Source organism: Centropristis striata, chromosome 14 (assembly GCF_030273125.1).
Source record: "Centropristis striata isolate RG_2023a ecotype Rhode Island chromosome 14, C.striata_1.0, whole genome shotgun sequence".
In the NCBI taxonomy this organism is placed as follows: Eukaryota; Metazoa; Chordata; class Actinopteri; order Perciformes; family Serranidae; genus Centropristis; species Centropristis striata.
In genome coordinates this window covers 32714523-32720646 of record NC_081530.1, presented here as the reverse complement: position 1 = coordinate 32720646, position 6124 = coordinate 32714523, and the positions used below count along the sequence as shown (strand labels likewise).

General features: G+C 40.2%; 1 long non-coding RNA gene across 1 annotated transcript in view; it reads right to left on the bottom strand.

Annotated features, from left to right (window-relative positions):
• Positions 1–5862: 5862 nt before the first annotated feature.
• LOC131985079 (uncharacterized) overlaps positions 5863–6124 on the bottom strand; it is a 12344-nt gene continuing 12082 nt past the window's right edge. Inside the window, exon 3 of the long non-coding RNA XR_009395612.1 lies at positions 5863–6124. This exon is cut by the window's right edge and continues 103 nt beyond it. This is a non-coding gene — a long non-coding RNA (uncharacterized LOC131985079).

Here is a 6124-nt window from a genome sequence, read left to right as displayed (position 1 = left end):
TATTTGATCAGGATCTGTGCTCCATGTTGGATCATCTGATCCTCCATCATGAGGGCATCTCAGAGTGACGCTGGTCTTTTCTGTAGCATTTTGGATGATTGTTCCTGTAAACAACAAACAACAAGTCAGTAAAAGATTCAGATTTTATAATGAACCATCATAAACTTATCACACATATTCAGCATGAAGTCAGAAGCCATATTAAGAGTTTTGGGGGTATTTGTTGAGATTTTTCCCCACATGAACAAGAGGACTTTGCACGAGAATAAAAACACTAAAGAAGAACATAAAAGTAGCTGACAGTGCCTCGTTCACTTTTAGTTTAAATGTCTAAACACAGCAGAGGTGGTTTGCTGTTAAAACAACAACAACAACAACAATGACATTATTATTTTCAGGAGGCCACATTTTACTAAAGCAACAATTGATTGGGCAGCAGGAAGCTTCCCCTTTACCCCCTTATGGACGGCCCTCAATGACTTTAGAGAAGCATTTAAAAACGTTATAAATAGAAATAAAATGTGTGACTTTCACACAGCTCTGCATGAATATGACTCAGCTGCAATAAAAGGAAGTCAACATGAAAAGGTAAAAAAAACATGAAAAACTCCTTTTCAGTGATGGAGTTTAAGAGTTTAACAACTTAATTAAAGTGTGATGTTACCTGATGGGATCACCGTCAGCTCCACAGGTTCATCGTTACACAAATATCTTCCAGAGTCGGAGATGGAAACTCTGAGAATGTACAGGGGATTAAATCTGTCTATCAATACAGTGTACCGTCTGCCTGGATCATTGTGTCTTATTACCAGGTTACCATCACGTGTCAGTATGTCGACTTTGACTCCATTTGTCTCTCTGCTCCACGTCACTTTACCCTCCACAGAGTGAGGACAGGACAGAGAGACTGAGGACTTTTCTTCGACTATTTTATGGATTATTTCTGCAAAAGAAACAGAGTTTACAATAAATAAGAAAGTCCAGAAATTCCACATTTAACTGTCAAATGCAGAGATCGAACAATAATTATTATCTTGTTCTTATCTTTACATTATAGGTGAAGTTGAGTTAAATATATAAATATAACCAATAAGAAATGTGTTTTAACAGGTGAAGACTAACTGGTTAATATAAAAGTTCTTACCTGCAGAGACATTAGAGCCCAGAACAAAGAGCAACAGGCAGCTGAAGATATTCACCCTCATCTTCATACAGACTGAAATGATTCAGGACACAGAGTCACTTCTGACTTCAGCTTCTGTTGAACATGACAACAGGAAGGTGAGGTCATATGTGTGAGTTGCTTGATGTTTTTTATGAACATATAAGGCCAGATATCTTTCACCAGCTCGTACTGAAATCTATTGTGTAAAGTTTAGCATTATTAAGAGGAAGTGGACTTTTTAGGTTAAGTTAAAAGCAATGTGAGAAGTCGGCTGCCGTGCAACGAAAACACGTCATTAATAATTACTATCGGAAAATCTTTTAATATGATACCAGCTACTTATACGTATTTATTTATTTAAATCTCAAAATATACAATGCAGTGCTGTATAAAGGCTCATACTAGAGAACTTTAATGAAAGACATTAATGCACAGAGCACAAAGCAGAAGTGGATTTGTACACAAGTTCCAAGAAGAGAAAACAAGAAGGAAGTGATAGTTTTAGGCTAAGATAAAAGCAATGTGAGAAGAAAGAAAAGACATATAACTCTTAAAAAAATACTCATACAAGTCTGAGAATCCTCTGAATTTTGTATTTTTTATCGCTGTTTTATAAAATCTTTTAATAATATAACACCAGCTGAATGAAAACACAGTCATCTTGTCTTCATTGATCATTTCCTGTCACTTCTATGTATCGAGCTGCAAAAAAGGAGAAATTAAACTTGCAGATGATGAAAGATATTTGACCTTAACTTCTGTTGCAACTTTTTTTAGTCAATGTCATTTTGAAAACAGCAGATTTCTGTTGTTATTTAGGAGGATAGTTATGGTTACATAGCATGAATTCTTACTCTGTCCCCAACATAATTAACTCCTGCCTCACTCCTGGTACTGTACCCCCCACTCTCAATCTGGCGGCCATCACACCCATCCTGGAAAAACCCGGTGTTGACCCAGCTGTAACCATAGTAACCACTATCGGCCCATCTCCAACCTCCCCTTCATCTCTGAAACACTTGAAAGGGCGGTCGCCGCACAACTACAGTCCCACCTCGAAACGAACAATCTTCATGAACCCTTCCAATCCGGCTTCTGTCCAAAGCACAGCACTGAAACAGCCCTAGTCAAGATCACCACGGACTTCCTCCGTGCAGCTGACTCTGGATTACTCACCATCCTCATTCTCCATTTGACACCATCTCCCTCCCTCTGCTCCTGGACCGCCTGGCTGGCATTGGGATCCCTGGTGCTGCCCTCTTCTGGTTCATATCATACCTCACTGACTGTCAACAGTTTGTGCAATTAAGGAACCACAAGTCTCGGTGTCTGGGTGTTTCACCGGGTGTCCCCCAGGGGTCAGTCTTGGGTCCTCTTCTCTTCACCATTTACCTCCTCCCCCTGGGCACAATCCTCCGTCACCATGGGGTCCATTTTCACTGTTACGCTGACGACACGCTGGTCTACATCTCCTCCAAACGGGCGGCTGTGGCTCAGTTGGTCGAGTTGGTTGGCCCCCAACCGAAGGGTTGGTGGTTCGGTCCCTGGCCGTCGCAGTCTACATGTCGAAGAATCCTTGAGCAAGATACTGAACCCCAAATTGCTCCCGATGCTGCGTTCATCGGTGTGTAAATGAATTCCCAATGGTGGCAGGTGGGACCGTTTAGGGTAACCTCTGCCACCAGTATGAATGTGTGTGTGAAAGGGTGAATGAGCGCAGTCTGTAGTGTAAAGTGCTTTGAGTGGTCGCAAAGCGACTAGAAAAGCGCTATATAAGTGCAGGTCCATTTACCATTTACCATTACCAAACCCACCGCTGCCATCCCTCCCACCTCACTCACCACCTGCCTCGACATCCGGAGCAGGAACTTCCTCAAACTCAACGGCAATAAAACCCAGGCCCTGCTCATCGGCTCCAAATCCACCCTCACCAAATCACAACCAAGGTTATAATAGTTTTTTTTATTAGTTTTAGTTTTAATTTCGTTGTGAATTTGTGTCCTTTTTTGAACCTGGGCTCACAGAAATCCGTGAAATAGCCACGGATTTCGCTTAACTCAAAATTCACTAATTAGTTTTTAGAGTCAGTTTGCTAGTTTTAGTTTAGTTTTTAGTTTTTGAAAATGCTTAGTTTTAGTTTAGTTTTTATTAGTTTTAGTGTTAGTTTTATTTTTTTGGGTATGGGTGGGTATGTGCCTTAATTTCCTTTGGTTTATCTATCTTAGCCCCAATAAGGTTATTAACTCTTACAGTTCCAGGTGTTTTGTATTTTGGTTCTAGTGTAGACCTCCCAGTCTCAGTAAACATATTTACCATGTGTTCTTGCATGTTGAAATAGAAACACTGAATTATGTATGAAAAAAGTTGACAAAGACGAAAACTAAGGACATTTTCACGATAATTTTTGTTACTTTTCAGTTATTTGTCGTTTTTTTTTTTTTAAAAACTCTTGTTTTTATTGTTATTTCAGTTAACGAAAATGTTTTTTCAATTTTAGTTTTCGTTATTTCATTAGTTTTCGTTAACTATAATAACCTTGATCACAACACACCCCAGCTCCACCCGTCATCGTCGACGGATTCCCTGTACCCTTCTCCTCCCACGTCAAGGGCCTCGGCCTCATTCTGGACAACACCCTCTCCTTTGCACCCCTGTTTCCAGTGATCATCAACTGGCGGCCCGCGGGCCGCTTTCGGCCCGCCGAACTGTCCAATCCGGCCCGTGACTGGATTCCAAAATTGTAAATCAAGGAGAAAATATCATGTGGTCCGCACTATTAAAGCAACTGAAAACAGCAATAACAACTGAGACTCTTAACTATCAGTAATCACCACCATATATGACTCTATTTAATGAGGACAAACTGGCTGCACTGTTTAAATTAACATTTATTGTTTCACACAGTACTTGTTTTTGTTTGGGGTTTTTTAACGTAACTTTTCCTCATGTCATTACGTAACATGGTTGGTTTTTATTTCAGAGTCTCAACAACAAGCTTCAGACTAGACTTCTCAGTACAGAAAAAAAAAAAGAAAACCAACTGGCATAACTTAAAACAGCATGGTATCAGAACAGAACAGGTCACAAATAACGATTGCACATAAAATAAAATGTGACTCATAAAGGCAACAATAAATAAACATTAAATGATAATGTTATGCCGAAATTTGTTTTTTATTTCATTTTATTTGAGGGTCCGGCCCCCAAGGTGACTGTCCAGTGAAATTCTGGCCCTCCGAAAAATGTAGTTGGTGACCCCTGCCACATTCAAAACATCACCCGGACTGCATTCTTCCACCTCGGCAACATCTCCAGACTCCGCCCATCACTGACCCAATCCAGCACCAAAATCCTGCTCCACTCATTTGTCACATCACGCATCGATTATTGCAACGCCCTCCTCACTGGACTCCACCAAACTCATCAACAGACTGCAAATCATTCAGAACTCGGCCGCCCGGATCATCACCTGCACCAGATCAGCTGTTCTCATTCACCTCCACTGGCTCCCGGTACAATACTGCATCCACTACAAGAACCTCCTCCTCACCTACAAAACTCTCCACAACCGAGCCCCCACTTACCTCTGAGACCTCCTTCACCAATACACTCCCTCCCACTCCCTCCGCTCATCCTCTGCTGGACTATTAATCATCCCCACATCACGCCTCAGTACCAATCAAATCAAAATTACTTTATTCATCCCCGAGGGTAGATTCAGTTAGTCTGGTAGAGTCTCTGTTAGAATGAGACAGCCTGATGGCTGTAGGAGAGAAGGATCTTTTGAATCTCTCCGTCCTGCAACAGAGAGAGAGGAGCCGTCCACTGCTGTTTTTTTGGTCCATAAAGGTTTTGTGTAGCAGATGATCTGGTATTTCAGGATGGCCTGAACATGTTGACAGGTCATCTCTCCACCACCTCCTCCAGTGTGTCCAACCTGGCTCCAACCACAGAACCAGCTCTTTAGACCAGTCCAATTTGTGTCCATTTCCATAATTTTGTGTCATTTTTTGGTCATTTTCACATCTATTTTTGGCCAATTTGTGTCTATGTCGATAATTTTGTGTCCTTTTTTGGTCATCTTTACATCTATTTTTGGCCAATTTGTGTCTATTTCGATAATTTTGTGTCCTTTTTTGGTCATCTTTACATCTATTTTGGCCAATTTGTGTCTATTTCGATAATTTTGTGTCCTTTTTTCGGTCATTTTTACATCTATTTTTGGTCAATTTGTGTCTATTTCAATAATTTTGTGTCCTTTTTTGGTCTTTTTTTACATCTATTTTTGGCCATTTTGTGTCTATTTCGATAATTTTGTGTCCTTTTTTGGTCATTTTTACATCTATTCTTCTTCTTCTTCAAACATCCTTGATAATAACCAGTGTAATGTGTGTGTCCAACCTGGCTCCAACCACAGAAGCAGCTCTTTAGACCAGTCTGATCATCTCTGTGTGTGATGCTGCCTCCCCAGCAGACTGCAGCATAAAACAACACACTACCACCACAGACTGATAAAACATCTGCAGCATCTTACTACAGATGTCTGAGCTTCAAGAAGAAAAAGAGGAGCTCTGCCCCTTTTTTTCATGGGGGCCCGATCCTTCAGCTGCTCAGCATGTTTAAGATTTTATACTTTGATATAATTGTTGTTTGTTTGTTTGGTCCTTATATCTTTTTTATTGTATTTCTATGTCTTTGTGCTTCATGTGTCTCTGTGTATTTAATCTTTCTGTGGCTGCATTCAAGTGAGACTTTACCAGAAGTTTAGACAGGAGAGTTTATTTGTGTGTCACATTTCAGCAAAAAGATAATTCAGAGTGATTTACATAAACATAAAAAGGCTTCAAGAGAAAACACAAAAGCAACAAATCATAAAATTACATTTAGATACAATTAAAGAGCCAAAAGGTTAAAACAGCTGTAGTTAAAGTTACAGTTCAGTTTAAGAAATCTGATTCA